Raw genomic sequence first — 17104 nt, 5'->3', positions numbered from 1 at the left:
GGAGGGTCACCATTTTTGTGCTTTAGATTAGGGGAGGGTCGAAATTTTTTAACCAGAAAAAATCAATTTAGCTCATTAAAAAATTAAAATTAACTCATTAATAAACTGGTCAAACTGGTTTAAGGATAATGTAAAAATACTAGATCGGATTTTGACTTTGGAAGAACATAACTATCAAATAATATTAATGACTAAGACTAAATTCCTTCGATAGAAATAACAAAAGCAAAGTAATACGAAGAGTTTGACTATATTAATTTTCAAAATTAAGTAATGTAACAGCGGTAAGATTAAAGATAAAGGTAATCTTTAACCTGTTATTTGAGCCTGGCAAATATAAACTGGTTTTGCTAAATACTAACTACGCATGCTTAGTTAACCAATGAAGAGATCCATGTAAAGCAAATAAGTGAAATGTCGAATAGAAAGTGGAAGTAATAAATATCTAACTGACCTGCTGACGTGTCAGAAACGACTTTTGCATAGATTAACAAAAGGATGAATTCCACGCCGTCAATTTAGAGACAAGAGAGACTTAGCAGCCACGCGTCATGGAAAGCGCAAGCCGGGGAGTAAATATGCTACTCACGTGACTTTTGATAACAGAAGGCAACTTTCACTCGTTACTATCCTGGATTCTGTTTTACTTTTAAATAGGTTAGTTTACATGATCGGGGATAACATTAACTTTCCAACACCGTGCTGCATCTCTAAAAATACAACTATTTGTAGCAAAGCTGGGCTGAGCAATGCTTAGCGTCTTTTACACCTATTTTAAAATGTATGCGGAATCCCAAGTTCCAATGTTCTGTCATTCGAAAATCATTCGACAAGGCCAGTACTTCGTGGATGTCATAAGCATTCCCATATAAGAGACGATCTCCCATCGAGTTCCTAAAATCATACTGCATGAAGTGTATTGCTTAGCTCTTCTTCCGGCATGATCCAGTGAGCCGCTCAAAACATGAAAGCTAACAACTATCTGCACAGCATCTGTTGACAACACTGAACAAACATATATTCAGGCCTAGAACGAAAGGATTCTGATTTAAAATAAATAAAGCTCACAAATATGCTTACAGCTAATAAGCTAAGCAAAGGCAGTCTGTCATGTCCCCGTGTTCAAAGTAGCGTTTTTTGGTATCGTATACGAATGATTTCCTAACAAAAAGTGCCCTGCAAGTGTCTTCAACAGATGAGTTTTGTAAATATTGATGGGAAATTTCTCTCCAGTCCATATCTTCGCTAAACGCTTTTTTGTTTTTGAGCTCATGGATCACGAAAGAAGAGATTAGCAATATACTTCATGTAAGGTGATGTAAAGAACACGATTGAGAGATCGTCTTAAAATTGAGAATGGTTATGACATCCACGAAGTACTAATCTTGTCGAATGATTATTGAATGACAGAATTGGAAACTCGGGATTCTGCATACATTTGAAAGTAGTTGTAAGCTAACAGTGTTATGTAATTTGCACGATACTGGGGGAGACTACACGTTTAAATAGTTTAAATAGGTTTAAATAGAAAATCACTCCTAACTTCCCTAACCATACTGGCAACGAACTGGCTGAACCACTACCATGAACCACTTGTGAATCGAAAGATTAATCGTTTATTCCAGTGCACATCGAACCAAGTGAAACAAAGAAGTAGAGGTAAAAAAAAAAGGGCATATAACGAGCCGCCCTTACCGAAACACGTTAAAATGGCATATTTCGTCGTTTGGATCTGTTCTGATGCCGAAAATATCCATTTTAAAAGTTACTGAGAAATATCTTCCTTTTTACCAGGAGGGACCGTTAATTATTATTTTTTCTTTACCAGCAGTGGTTAGGCATTTTAGCACATGAATAATTGCCCGTATAACCGATCGGGACGATTTATTTCCCAAGCATCCGCCCCAGCGCCTCCAAAAATATTCCCAGCACAACTAGTTCGACTCCACAAATTTGCCAGCAGAACCATTCGGTACAATTTTTCCCCAGCAGCCGAGGGGTCTAACATTTCCCCAGCCAGCAAAAAAAAGACGGGCTGCGGAACAGATCCGTTTTGTGCCCTTGAAAAATGTTAACCTTATTTGCTAATTCCCTAATTCTCCGATATTACCGTTGACTATTACCATAAAGGGAATTTGAATGGTATTGAATGGCATAATAGACTCTCTTTTGATTTCTCATTTACCTGGCGGGGTTTAACAGTCTTTTTCCTTAAAAATAAGAAAAATTAAATGTGAATCTATTATTTTTATGGCAAAAAAGGGGAAATTCTTTTTCGTAATGTCCTATAATGGGAGGGATATATTTTGGTTGAAGAATGCGAGCATTTCAATCATGTATTACCTACTTTTTACACGATCTTATTATTGTCATATCCCTGTGTTATGTATATTTGCTGTTATAGATTAGCACGTTTTCTTTTTTTGCCATTTTTTTTATTTTTTTAAATAACTTTGCTAGAACGAGTCTTATTTCAGAACAGCTCTTGTTTTTGCAAATACTGGGATGAGTTTCATTAACGATTATTCAAGAGCTGTTCACATGGAACAAAAATCAATTTTATTCCAGAAAATAGTCCCGTTCTAAAATGTTTTTTTGAATGGCTTTTTCATTGTTCCGAATTGAGTATCTTTTTTCACATGAGGAGGGGTTTAGAACGTAAACCGGGATAAGTTCGTTATGAAATTAAATGGCGATTAGCTTGCAACGGAATAAAACTCACTCTATTTTCCTCACATTTTAAAATATCCGTTTTAAAACCGTTTTTGAAAACAAGAATTAAACTACAGTGATGTCCTGACACTCGACTTGTTGAACCCTTTTCAAACGTCATGTTTATTCTATTTCTATCGATCTTTTATTATTCTTTTATTATTTAATAACCAACAAGGAAAAAAATAATATTCATAGAGAACTCAAAAATCGGCAAGTTCAATAGTCGGGTATGCTCATTTGCATTTGCGGCTCTTTAATAGATATGTTCTAATTAGTATTTTTGCGAACTTTGAGAAAAATTTGGATATACATTATTTCGATGCTGAGATCGATTTTGTTTTTCCTACGGTAATTTTTTCTACTGCGCATAAAAAAGATAAGGTTTTACCGATAGTAAATACGGAAAGTTGAAATCGTATAAAAATTATTTGATTTCCGAATAAAATCGAATTTCTCTAGATAAATTATGAGTATTATCGAGCATTAATTAAAAGCTGCACGAAACCCAATATTTGAGACTAATAAGTCCCTAGAAAGTACGTTTTTTTATATACTCCCTTGTGTTATGCCAAAAATCACATTCAGAAAAAATAAGTTTTCTTCATGTTTCGAATTATTTTTATTTTCAATTTTTGCAAAAGAAGTGTATTGCTAAACTCTTTTCCCGTCATGAACCAATGAGCCGCTTAAAAGATGAAAGCTTCTAGCGATGATCTGTGCTATAGAGTAATTTACCATTAATATTTACAATATTCATCTGTTAAAGACATAGTGCAAGGCACTCTTTGTTCGGAAATCATTCGCATAAATATTGAAACTCATTGTTGAAGAAAAGCGGCAACAAATTGCTATTACAGTGTAGAAAAATAACCTTTCTGTTGTTGTTGTTTTTTATCATTTTCCTTTTTATATCGCTGCGTGACAATACACGCACAAAACAGAGAAAAACAGACCAAAAGAGAAAAATAAGAAACACAAGCCTTATATGGCGGTGCTTTTAAAAGGATGAAAAAAGAAAAAAAAAACTTGCGTTTTCTACAACGGTTGTACGTCGGAATTTTGGCCTTCTGTAAAAAATATGTTTAGATAAGTGGTCCGCAAAAGAATTGATTTTTAAAGCGAACATTTTTTTTTCAATTCTTTTGTATTCTTTTAAACCTGTAAACTTAGTAAACTTGAAAGTATAAGTCTACCAACATCTTTTGTCTTATAGACATAATTTCCTAAATACCTTTCTGTTGTTGATTTTTCTCGAGTGAGTGGTCGGTCCGGATCCGGACCGCTCAACAGCCAATCAGCGTGCGCCATTCCACCGGATTAGAGAGAGTCAAGAGTACTGGGGGCGCATTATTTACTGGGAGAGACTTATTCTCATCTTGTCCCACCCAGGTAAGACTTCCACAGAACAAGTTGCTACAGTGTCGATAACGGGTTTCTGTCCGACAATGTGTTCTGTTCCGTATCTCGATGTGCTGTGTTCCGTATCTCGATGTGCTGTGTTCCGTATCTCGATGTGCTGTGTTCCGTATCTCGTTATGTTGTTTCCTATCTCGATGTGATGTGTTCCGCATCTCAATGCCTTGTGTTCCGTATCTCGATGTGATGTGTTCCGTACCTCGATGTGCTGTGTTCCGCATCTCAATGCTTTGTGTTCCGTATCTCGATGTGCTGTGTTCCGTATCTCGTTATGTTGTTTCCTATCTCGATGTGATGTGTACCGCATCTCAATGCATTGTGTTCCGTATCTCGTTATGTTGTTTTCCGCATCTCAATGCTTTGTGTTCCGTATCTCGTTATGTTGTTTTCCGCATCTCAATGCTTTGTGTTCCGTATCTCGATGTGTTATGTTCCGCATCTCAATGCTTTGTGTTCCGTATCTCGATGTGCTGTTTTCCGTATCTCGATGTGCTGTGTTCCGTATCTCGATGTGTTATGTTCCGCATCTCAATGCTTTGTGTTCCGTATCTCGATGTGTCGTTTTCCGCATCGGTTTCCGCAAGCACTCGGATAATACCCGAATGCGAAAAAGTGCTGGTTAATTACCAAGCCCGACAGAGAGGATGCTGCAAGAGAGGCATCTGCTAACACTGCAATCAACATAACATCTGAAGTCCACACCTTGGTGCAGCTCTTGGATCCAGGTCCTTCCTAGAGGAATATGTTGGAGACAAGGTCGAGGACTGGGTTCAGGCGAGCTACGCCGCTTTCACCGTTGGTATGCGTCATCGATGGACGTACTTTTTAAGAACTCTCCCCGATATCACCGACCTATTTGCGCCACTTGAGTATGCAATAATTGAAGTGCTGATTCCCGCCATCACAAACCACCAAGTCTCTACAGACGAACGCAGCTTACTCGCACTTCCAGTACGTATGGGGGGACCGGGCCTCGCAAATCCATCAGAATTGTCATCTTTAGAATACGAGGCGTCAGTCACTCTCACAGACAGTGGCTCAAAACCATCAACCTCCAGATGCGGCAGATATGCGTTCCGCAAAATCCCACGCGGGAACTAAGAAAAACGAGGTCCTCAAGGGGAGGGAAAAGTCAATTAGAACAGTCTATCGCCAAGATCTCTGAGAGCGGCAAAGCTAGAGTCGGAGAAAGGGTCCTCAAGCTGGCTCACTGTAATACCTATAAAAGATCAGGGTTATGATCTTAACAAGCGTGAATACAGGGACGCGATTAAGATGCGGCACAACTGGCCGATCTCCGACCTACCAAAGATGTGTGTTTGTGCGGAGATATGTTTTATATAGACCATGCAATGATATGCAAGAGGGGAGGTTTTGTTTAACAGCGATACGGATGATATTCGCGACCTTGGAGTGGGCTTATTCGCACTGTCTGCAACGATGTCGCAGTGGCACCAGACCTTCAACAAATAACTGGAGAAACACTGAACAGGGGCGCAAACAGAGCTCCCGACGCCCGCTTGGATATACACGCCCGAGGTTTCTGGGAAAGACAGAGATCGGCATTCTTTGACGTTAGGGTATGCCACCTAAATGCAGACTCTTACCTCGAACAGAATCCTGAACAGATCTATAGGCAACACGAGATGAAAAGAAACGAGAGGTTAAAGATCCATAAGAAGAACACTGGACACTAACAATGTAGACATTGCACTAGATAACGCAACCGCCCGCCAAACATAGTTTTTTTTGTTTCGAATTTTCATATTTTTTAATATCTACTTATTTTTTATATAAATACCTGAAAATACAATTCAATATAATTAAATTGAGAATATAATTATTATTAACATCATCATCATCAACATTATATTATTATCATCACCACCACCACCACCATCATCATCATCATCATCATCATTTACACCACCACCACCAGTATTAGCATTAGCATTAGCATTAGCATTAGCATTAGCATTAGCATTAGCATTAGCATTAGTATTAGTATTAGTATTATAATTTTTGATTAATTGTCATTATTATTTATTAATTATTAATTAATCATCATTATTATTATTAAGTTCCCTCAGAAGGAATGGTCGAGAGAGACGCGAACTTCCTCCCTGATGCATCACACCCAGCCCTTGAATGAAACGTGCACTTCAAAATCGGTCCATCCATTAACGATGAAAGAACGAAAGGCTGAGGAAACTATTGACATCAAATGTGAGGTTAATGAAAACGAGGACGACCCTAAACTTAACCCTACTCTTACCTGCCATGCCAGACTTACGAAGGCAAGTGACTCCAACGATCCAGTACCTACCTTGGAGCTAACAATAGAGAGCAGCACAAGTGGTCGTGTAACGGAAAACCGTCAACTTCAAACCAGGGCTTAGCAGATGATAATGCTATTGCTAATGTAGCCTACCACCATCCCTTCGCTATGAGCAAGAAACAGTAACTGCCAGATAATACATATATTGGTGATAAGGTAGAATCAATGGAACTCAATACAAAGGAACATCGCTTTGAGACGCACCAACACGAAGCATCTTATGAAGAACATGAAGCGTCTCGTATTCTCTACGAATACTGGAATAACGCTCTGTCCCAGTATAGTGCAAGCTTTCAGAAGGGAACACCAATACCAGTCATTGTAAGGAATAAAGACTTCCAAAATGTTAACAATACAAATAAAAAATGCTGCCCTGGCATTAAAGACAACAAAGAATTGTCTACGCCGAGAAAAGAAATGTCTACGCCGTTGGAGCAGACAGTAATCTGTAACGGCTTCCTGAACAATCAAGAGAGAAGACCTTATCGTGATTGGTGCGTTATCACCCTTCGTGACTAAGTGAAATGCCCACCCAGCGATCTATCTAGTCCCCAACGCGGCACCAACGGAAGCCCTCAGGAGCATGAAGGTTTGAGTCCCCAAGAAAACACCCCAGAAGACGAATTGCAGTATTCCGGATCCAGCGAAGACGGTTCCGGGTCCTGTTCCTACATCTCGCAAGCGTCAGCATTTCATTCAGGCAGAGCTGCGAGGAACCACTACCAACTCCAGTACCACGACGTATGGAATCCTTACCCATACCAAATCCAAGACGTTGGCTTTGACAATGCTTCTCTGTATAGGTCTTATATAGAGTATCTAGTGCCACAAGAAGTCACGGGTTCTTACTGCGAGCCAGAAGTGAGCGTTCCGTCACTAATTCGGTCGTTTGGCCCATCGCATATCCCCAGTAAATCGTGCATACGAAGCACTTACCAAGCTGGAGATAATACTACTAACCGTGCTTTCCCAAATGACAATGAATCGTCACGGCAAGGTTATGGCTACTTTTACCAAAGTGGCGCTGGCGACTTCCCGCCTGGAGATGGACGAACCGTTCCAAACAACAGTAGGTCTGTTCACGAGGAGTGGAATGGCGGAGAGACGCCAACAAGGAAGCCCCCGCCCAACCCTGTCTGGTGTCCCGTGTGCGGTATGAAGCTAAAGCGCAAGCATTATCTCAAGGTGGGTCTTTTATTATGTTAAATTCGTCAGTCAGTACTCTAAAATACCTAAGAGACCTTTAGCAATGCGTGAAAAACTTGGGGGAAAATTTGTGTATTTTTGTGAGCGGTTGGTTTGAAGGTACAAGGTGCGGATGTAGAAAATGTACCCTCCCCTCCCTATTATGAGTGCCTTACATTCTTTATAACTAGGGAACCTTGCAAACGAAGTCTTTCTCTTAATCCAGGCCCACATAAGGATACATACACAAGTGAAGCCATATCGCTGCCAGTCCTGCTCCAAAGCGTTTAACCAAGCTGGCAACTGCCGTGTTCACGAGCGCAGACACTTGGAGTTGTACCGATAAACGCGTTATTCTCCTGACTCCACCAGGAATCCAAAACTCTGAAGAAAAAAAGGCTTTAAAAAACGCAGTGGCTATATTCCCGACAATCGGAAAAATTCATCAATGGACTAAAGGCCCAACAGTTTTCAATTTCTTCAAATAACCAAGCAAATTATTGACCTAGTGAGTTAGAAGTATTCTATATTAGCTGAGAAAGGGCAAGAAAATCTGAATTAAGCTTTGTTGTCGGTAGTGAATGTTTTCCCCTATTTACGCTATGATATCGTAATTTTGGTGTCACTTGGGAATTTTCTTCAACATGCTGCTAAATGTCGGCAGTTCTTATTTTACGAAAATATCGTCGACCTAGTGAGTTCAAAATATTGTATATTTGTTGAGAAAGGGCAAGCGAATCTGAATTGAGCTTTTTCGTCGGAATTGGACGTTTTCCCTTGATTAAATACACTGTAAAATCGTTATCAAAGTTACTATATGCTGTCGGGAAAGGGCTACAATGGACAAGATGTCCGACAGTGTTGGGCATTTAGTCCATTGAGGACCTTTCCCGACTGTCGGGCATATTGTCACTGCATTAAAAAAGCCTTTTTTTTATTATTTCTTTTTCCCCATTGAGATCATGAAGACTTTTCTAGTCAACTTTATCCATATTCATTCTCTCGTCACAGTTCGGAGCTTCTTTACAATGCAACGCACGCTACCGTGGCCACTTTAGCAGATTTGCCAAACAAAATTTCTATTGTTCTGTCTTATCACAGTGACATCCAAAACTTGTAAATATTATTCAGAAAACTGATAATTCGTTTGTTTTAAGTGCTATGTCTTAGGGTCTAAACGCATTGCATTGCAAAGCATTGAGATGAGGAAAAAACACATCCCCATGTGTACGTACGTAACATACGTAACAAAAAGCATCGAAATGCGGACCACAACACATCGAGATACGTAACACAAAGCATGGAGATGTGGACCACAACTCATCGAGATACGCAACACAAAGCATTGAGATGCGGAAAACAACACATCGAGATACGGAACACAAAGCACTGAGATGCGGAACACAACACATCGAGATACGCAACACAAAGCATCGAGATACGGAACACCAAACATTGAGATGCGGTACACAACACATCGAGATACGTAACACAAAGCATTGAGATGCGGAACACTACACATCGAGATATTGAACATATTGTCGGACAGACACCCCTTGTTTTGTGAGCATAGGATGAGAATAAGTCTCTCCCAGAAAATAAGGCGCCCCCAGTACTCTTGACTCTGTCGAATCCTTTTTATTGGGTTGCCATATCTAAATTTAAGCTGCTATAACTGTGTGGTGTAATAAGTCAGCTACGAGTGATTTTTTCCGTATACAATGAAGATCCATGAATTCTATTCAAACTATCATAGAGTGATATGTAAAAGCTCAAAATGCTATTCTTATTTCACTTTTTACTTAATTTGAAAAAAGTGATTTTGGCATAACACAAGGAAGTATATAAATTTCAAGTTTAAAGAAAAAAACACTTTCTGCGTACCTATTAGTCTCAAATATTGGGTTTTGTGCAGCTTTTAATCAATACTCGTTAAACTCATAATTTATGTAGAGAAATTTGATTTTATTCGGAAATCAAACAATTTTCTTACACAATTTCAACTGTCCGTATGTACTATCGGTAAAATCTCTTTTATGCGTAGTAGAAAAAAACCCGTAGGATAAACAAAAGCGATCTGAGCATCGAAATAATGTATATTCAGATTTTTTCTCAAAGTTCGCAAAAATACTAATTAGAAGATATCTATTAAAGAGCCGCAAATGCAAATGAGCATGTCCGACTATTGAACTTACCGATTTTTTACTTCTCTTCATGAATATTGAACTTTTTCCTTGTTGGGTATCGAATAAAAAAATCTGTAGAAATAGAATACACATGACGTTAGAAACGGGTTCAGCAAGTCGAGTGTCAGGACATCGTAATTCTGGTTTTCAAACACGGTTTTAAAACGGATTTTCTAGAATGCGATTTTCTAGAATCCGTTGCAGCTAGTGAATCACCATAATTTCTTTCATCTACTCAAATGATAACAGAAACAAGCATTTTTCTCATTTTAAAACGAACTTATCCCGATTTACGTTTTGGAATTCTTCCTCGTGTCAAAAATGATACTCAATTCCCATTCGTCATTCTTCTCTCCCGTCGATACCCTGAAGAATCTGGTAAACCCCGAGGTCAATGTCTAACTAAAGGCAAATACATAACACAGGGATATGACAATAATAAGATCGTGTAAAAAGTAGGTAATACATGATTGAAATGTTCTCATTATTCAACCAAAATATATCCCTCCCATTATAGGACATTAAGATAAAAAATTTCCCCTTTTATGGCATACAAAACACATATTCTTGTAAATGTTTCCTATTTTATAGGTAAAAAAGGATGGTATACCCCGCCACGTAAATGAAAAATTAAAAGAGAGTCTTTTTTTTTGCTATTCAATACCATATAAATTCCCTTTATTATAATAGCCAAAGGTAATATCGATGAGTTAAGTGAATTAGCAAATCAGGTTAACATTTTTACCTTTGCTTCTTTGTTTGACTTGGTAAACCCCGAGGTCAATGTCTAACCAAAGGCAAATAGGTTAAGTCAGGGATATGACAATAATAACTGAACTAAGATAGTGTAAAAAGTAGGTAATACAGGATTGAAATGCGCGCATTATTCAACAAAAATGTATCCCTCCAATTATAGGACATTATATACGAGAAAGAATTTCCCCTTTTATGGCATGGTAATAATAGATTCACATTTGATATTTCTTATTCTATAGGAAAAAGGCTGGTATACCCCGCCACGTAAATGAGAAATTAAAAGAGAGTCTTTTTTTGCTATTCAATACCATTTAAATTCCCTTTATAATAAAAGCCAAAGGTAATATCGATGAGTTAAGTGAATTAGCAAATCAGGTTAACATTTTTACCTTTGCTTCTTTTGTTTTATTTGATTCGATGTGCTCTGGAACAAACGATGAACTTTCGATCCATAACTGTATATCATGGAAGTGGTTCAGCCAGTTCGTTGCCGGTATGGGAAAAGTTAGGAGTGATTTTTTTTTATATACAGAACCTCACGTGTAGCTCACATAGTGTACCCTTTTTACAACGAACCTCACGTGTAGCCCAAGAGTAGCCTTGTGCAAACTGTGGAATATTTCCATTGGCCAGCAAAGCCGCTCATGGTGTGGAGTTAAGGTAATTCCCTTGAATTGCACTGCGCACCCTTTCTGCGCATAGTGGCGCGCGCTGTTCGTTCGAATTTTCGTTCGAAAAGGCGCGCGTTTTTTACTTAAAATCGCTTTGACAGAAAAACGAAGTCGGTTACCCCCAGTTTTTATTTGCTCTATTAGTTAAATATATACAAAAAAATTATATACTGAAAGAAGAAAAAAAGTTGGGTAGTAGAAGTTTGTTTATTTTCTCTTAAAAGCTGTAAAAATACTTCAAAATGGCGCTTTTTACCGTATAAATAGTGGAGAAAACAGTGTCTTTCAGTGCGATCTCTTAAGTGTGATTTGTTTTAAACGTTAGCTACTACGGGTTATTGTTTGGGAGACCGGATTTCCGTAGCTCGAAAAACAGAACTTAATTTTCTGAAGACTATAGGCATTCTTTAAGAAAACTAAAAGTTGGGATTTTTCCTCGGGCGATCAGTAAAAACGCGTCAACTCTACGCCCCTCTGTTGTGAAAACGAGGTCGGTACCCCCATCTTTTTATTACATTTTTTGAAAGCCCTTAACTTCAATATTATTATGCAAAGTTTAAAAAAATTCTTTGTTGTAGAACTATTTCAAGGGAATTACCTTAAGATATGGAAGAAAGCTGGCCGAATGAGAAAGTAGCTGTGCAAGCTGATAAGCTGAAACGGGCGGGAGCGTCTACGTCGCCGAAAGGGACGGTTTTTTGTGTATTCCATTTATTCCGGCGGTGCTCAAATGAAGGGGCAGACGACTAGCTACTGTGGATCCTACAAACGGGCTGTCCGGTTCGATTCTTTGCATCCAGAACGGAGAAAAGGTACCCCTCCCTAGTGTCCACCCGCATCAGACTGTCACATCGGAACAGTTTTTTGATGCTGAATGTAATTCTGCTTCCCTATATCCCTGAGCGTCTTCCCAAATGTGTGCCGGAAATGAAAACATCGTCCACCATCGCAAATCTACACAGTAAAACACCAAGCCCCTTGCATCAATGTACCGCTGATAAGCTTCTATCTTGTCTGCGAAAACTAGACCCCGCAGGTATACACATAACTTCGTGATCTTACTAAAAAATAGCCGGACGGCTTGCTTTGAGTAAACCCTTGCGCTTGCCTGTTCCTCTTTTATAGCAGATAGGATCTGATTAACCGAGGGGTGTGCCGCGGGGTTACCACACCAAAAACCTCGTTTCATTCCCCTCCCCGGCCTGCCTCCATTAAAATCGACCGAAATTTCCCAATAAGGGCATCAACCGTGCCAGGGGCTATCCTATGGAGGTACGCACAACGGGTCTTAGCTTCGCCGCCGAGATGCTTGCATCGCGTAGAATGGACATTCGTTCTCCCGCCCTTGTCCTCCCAGACGTGAAACCTGGTTATCTCACATGGCAACGCCGTCATCACAGATTTCGGGGTAGGGAAAACCCTCAAAAAACCCTCCAGTTTCTCAGAAGGCTAGATTTCTCTGCAAAAGTTTTTTGACGCTGGGAAGTGGCGAAGAGAATCAAGGCGTTTATCAGTCATAGACAAATCCACCGAAACCTTCTTACGCCTCCTTTCTGAACGGCCAACTGCTTCCGCCTGTAGCCGCATTGTTGACAAAACGCGAACGTTTCGTCATTCGGATAGCTACAAACTGGACAACTAACCGCCGGTCCCATATTCTAGGGGTTTGGGGAAGCATCTGCAAAACATAAATTGAGGGAGCCAACCATGACATTACAATTTAATCACAAAAAATAACTTTATCCGTTATCAAAGCTATAAATAAATTACGATCTACACCCATTTACGCTATCTAAACCAACTATCAGTAAACAGAGTTACACTCACAAGTCCCACAACAACGGTCTAGGGCGCCAATCCACCGAACTTCTGACCGGAAAAAATTAAAACTGAGGACTCTCCCTTCCTTCTTAGAATAACTTGATCCAGGACAAGAACTTCTTGCAGTGCCCACCAAAACGGACGCGGCTGTATGTCAGGAACGACAATGGAAAAAGGACTGTCGTATGCCTGATCAATCAGAAGACGCAAAAAAGGGCCAATCAGTACAAACGGGGGAAACACGTATATATTCTGGTCTACCGGCAACAAAGCATTAATACCCGCGGTGAGGAGAGGGAACTGTGCCTTCTTCTCCCCAGACGGCAAGGACTCCAGCAGATACCCACTCTAGAATTGTGGCAGAAACGAAATTTAAAAATTCATCGCAACTCTTTGCGTTCTTCTGCACGGTGGGCGGAGATGTGTCACTGTTAGACCACTCCCCTTTAAACTCCCTTTTGGAATGAACAAAGAAATCCTGGGCCTTGACCTCACCTAATGAATGATGTTACAGAGGTAAACCCCCGAGGCTTTTCCATGCCCTCTAGAAGAGGGGACCATATCAATATTTGGGTGACCTTCAAACCCGCTCGGTCAATCTCTGGGAGGCCTGGGTCTAAAGGCTTTTCAAGATTAGTGAGATAAAAATTTGACCAAGCTGTTCTAAATATGGGCATCAATGACCATATAAGGCAATGCAAACGAATCACACTATCCGTGGGGAATATGTTTGATATGAGACATTCGCATGCTCGTGTAAAGAACCCGCCCGATTGGCGAGGGTTTTTGTACTCTTTTTTATATAAATGTCTTATTTTGAGTTGATCTTGGAATTTATAATAAAAATAGAAAAATAGGATACAGGTACATTGTACAGGGGACCACCATTAGGCGGACCCGCTCGATATAAGAGACTCACGATTTTAATTTTTTCTCTCAATCCAGCGCATCGCACCTGGGGTACCTTTAAAGCCCCCTTCCTTCCCCTACAATCTCTATATTTCGCTATATGAAGAACACCTAGTTTGGAATTTTATTTCTAGTATCGCGATTTTGTGTATATGGTGTGGCTAATGACTGCACCTTGTTATTTCCTCATGCCTGCATTACAATTACTGGCCATGTACATGATGAAAAAGCATATCAATGGCTGTTGTTTTTTTTCTAAATGGTGTAAAAGAGCTTGGGGCGAGCGCGCGGGAGACCTGTGATATTCTAAAACGTTAGGGACTAGGCTCCATTTCCAAGATGGCTGCCAGCAAAATTGTAGTAAACACAAATTTCCTGCAAGATTACGTGGAAATTCTCGACTTACAATGTTCTAGAGCGATAAGAAAGCAAAAATATGATTGAAGCTGAAATGTGTCTTCGCATAGCTTAAAACGCTTAAATTTTCCATGATAACCATGGGGCTTACTCAATAAAGATATTTAAGCTTATAGATACAAACTAAAGCGTCTTGATTTCTCGTCCATTCAATATACGACCTTTGCGTACCTTTCAGTGGTTCTTGGACAGCCTAGTGTGACTCAGGCTGGTAGTTTTACAGAAATGGCGGCAGAAGATTTTTCATATGATGAGCAGGGGGGGGGGGGGGGCATTAAAGTAGAAAGGTTTCAGCTTTAGGAAAACTCTGCTTTTTATCCCTGACGGTTCGGTAACGACATATAACACAGAAAAAAAACAAGCAAGAGTAAATCGCCTCCCCCAAGGTATCCATGGCGTCCCCCAAAGAAAGAGGAAAAACAGCCTGATGTACAAATCAAAAATTTACTGAGGACTCCCCTGTCACGTTTACCCCAGCACCCCCCACCCCACCCCCATCCATCCTCAGGATAGTTACCCCCAGGACTGCGCTAACGTGGTCCCATACTTGTTGTTAACGACAGCGGTAACAAGCGATAGCCAGCCCTTGTGACGAATTTATTGTCTCCCAGGAAGAGGTTAAAAGTATCCGAGAGAATGGAAAAAAATACGACCTTAAAATGTTCTGTTGTGGTTTACAATTAAAAACATTTATATTTAGAATTCGAAAAAGTGCTTGGAAAAAAAATATAAAAAATGTCTCTATCTGTATCTCTACATTCGTTTCACCTGCCAAGTGTTGTTAATTATGAACAATGTAAACAACCAATCAAATTGTACTTGTATCACATTTATTAAAACTCCTGCGTGAGGCAATGATCAATTTTTGCACACCATCCCGCTGTTCTCTGTCGCGTTTTGTGTTGACCTAATTACCTCGATCATTAACGCGCCAATAAAACACAAATTATGCATCTGCGGTTTAGTAATTCTCCTTTTCATTCGAGCTCGGGCTTGCCGGATGTTAATTTCATAAATGAATACTCATTCGCTGTAATTTGTTTTTAGAAACTGCATTAGTAACAAAGTATTTACTTATGTAATTAAAATAGTCCGCACAGCTTGTAAAAGCTTATTTCCTCCTTCATGTTAATGCGATGCAGAATTTGGTCATGACACGAAAAAGTGAAAAAACGAAGGTCGAGAGAAAATGTGTTCTTCCTAGAATCAAAGGCGCTCGGATTCCAAAGGAGAATTTACCAGAGTTGCCTGAATTTCTAAAGGAATTGCCTGAGTGGGAACTAGAAAATCTCTTCTCCGAAAAAACCTGGCCTCTTCCAAGAAGGCACAATAGGCCACAGTCTTCAACTTTCGGAAGTAAGGTGTCTTCCAGTACAGTGAGCGCTTTGGTGTGGTCCAAAGAAATATCCGAAGATTTGAATTTACTTGAAAGTTTGACAGATACTAGAAGGGATTCCTTGCAGAACAAGGACATTAGAAGCGATATACGCGACTTTTCCAACAAGAGAATCATTGGGGATGTATCGGATGATGGTTGTTTACTACTAGCGCGTCAAAGACAACGGTATGAAAATCAATTAAAAAACACAAATCTTGAGCTACTTTTTGACAAGGACGTGGTCCACGAACGAGCAGAATCACACGTAATCCCATATAATCCACAAAAGGAGAAAGAACTTTTCAAATATCAATCGACGAGATTGGAGAAGAGAAAAGCGACAAAGTTGGAGCCTCGCCTATTCACGAGGCATAAAATTTGCCTTCCAGATGGGGACTTAAAGCCTTCGCAACCGCCAAAAATAAAGAACAGACCGCTAGAAAGTCAAAGCAATAAGGATATCGCTGTGCGCAACGACGCACCTAACTCAACACATATCTGGGAGAAACATATTATGGGACTTGTCAGCAAGCGCACAGCTCAGTGGATTGCCAACCAGTGTTCCCATGGCAACCAGAAAAGTCGCCTCGTTACTTATTTAAATGATGTTTATGGTGAAGTATACCCAGCAGGCACCGAGACCGTCGAGAAGTTGTTTGATAACAACGATGATTGCATCACTGTGCCGAGACAACGAGAAGAGTCAACAACGCTATGGACAAGGGTAGTAAACAAGGATAGCGAATAAGGGTAGTGGACAGAGGAACCGGACAAGGGTAGTGGACAAGGGTAGCGGACAAGGGGAGTGGACAAGGGGAGTGGACAAGGGTAGCGGACAAGGGTAGAAGACAAGGGTAGCGGACAAGGGTAGCGGACAATGGTAGTGGACAAGGGTAGCGGACAAGGGTAGTGGACAAGGGTAGTGGACAAGGGTAGCGGACAAGGGGAGTGGACAAGGGTAGCGGACAAGGGTAGCGGACAAGGGTAGTGGACAAGGGTAGTGGACAAGGGTAGCGGACAAGGGTAGTGGACAAGGGTAGTGGACAAGGGTAGCGGACAAGGGGAGTGGACAAGGGTAGTAAACAGAGGTAGTGGACAAGGGTGGCGGACAAGGGTAGCGGACAAGGGTAGCGGACGAGGGTAGTGGACAAGGGTGGCGGACAAGGGTGGCGGACAAGGGTAGCGGACAAGGGTAGCGGACGAGGGTAGTGGACAAGGACGATAGAGGACAAGGATGGCGGACAAGGGTAGTAAACAAGGATAGCGAATAAGGGTAGTGGACAGAGGAACCGGACAAGGGTAGTGGACAAGG

The 17104-nt window shown here is 40.4% G+C and overlaps 2 long non-coding RNA genes across 2 annotated transcripts; both read right to left on the bottom strand.

Moving 5' to 3' along the window:
- Positions 1–1597: 1597 nt before the first annotated feature.
- On the bottom strand, positions 1598–5977 carry LOC116614749. Its single transcript, XR_004294701.2, has 2 exons — positions 5739–5977; positions 1598–5350 (listed from the first exon to the last, which is right to left on the bottom strand). It is a non-coding gene; the product is annotated as an uncharacterized LOC116614749 (long non-coding RNA).
- A 195-nt stretch (positions 5978–6172) lies between these two features.
- LOC116614750 lies at positions 6173–11384 on the bottom strand. The gene is made up of 4 exons (XR_004294702.2): positions 10986–11384; positions 10586–10627; positions 9850–9912; positions 6173–8038 (listed from the first exon to the last, which is right to left on the bottom strand). It is a non-coding gene; the product is annotated as an uncharacterized LOC116614750 (long non-coding RNA).
- Between the last annotated feature and the right edge of the window lie 5720 nt (positions 11385–17104).

This window comes from Nematostella vectensis, chromosome 14 (genome assembly GCF_932526225.1).
Source record: "Nematostella vectensis chromosome 14, jaNemVect1.1, whole genome shotgun sequence".
Taxonomy (NCBI): Eukaryota; Metazoa; Cnidaria; class Anthozoa; order Actiniaria; family Edwardsiidae; genus Nematostella; species Nematostella vectensis.
Note: the sequence above shows the minus strand (reverse complement) of the source record. Positions and strands in the feature narration are given on the sequence as shown.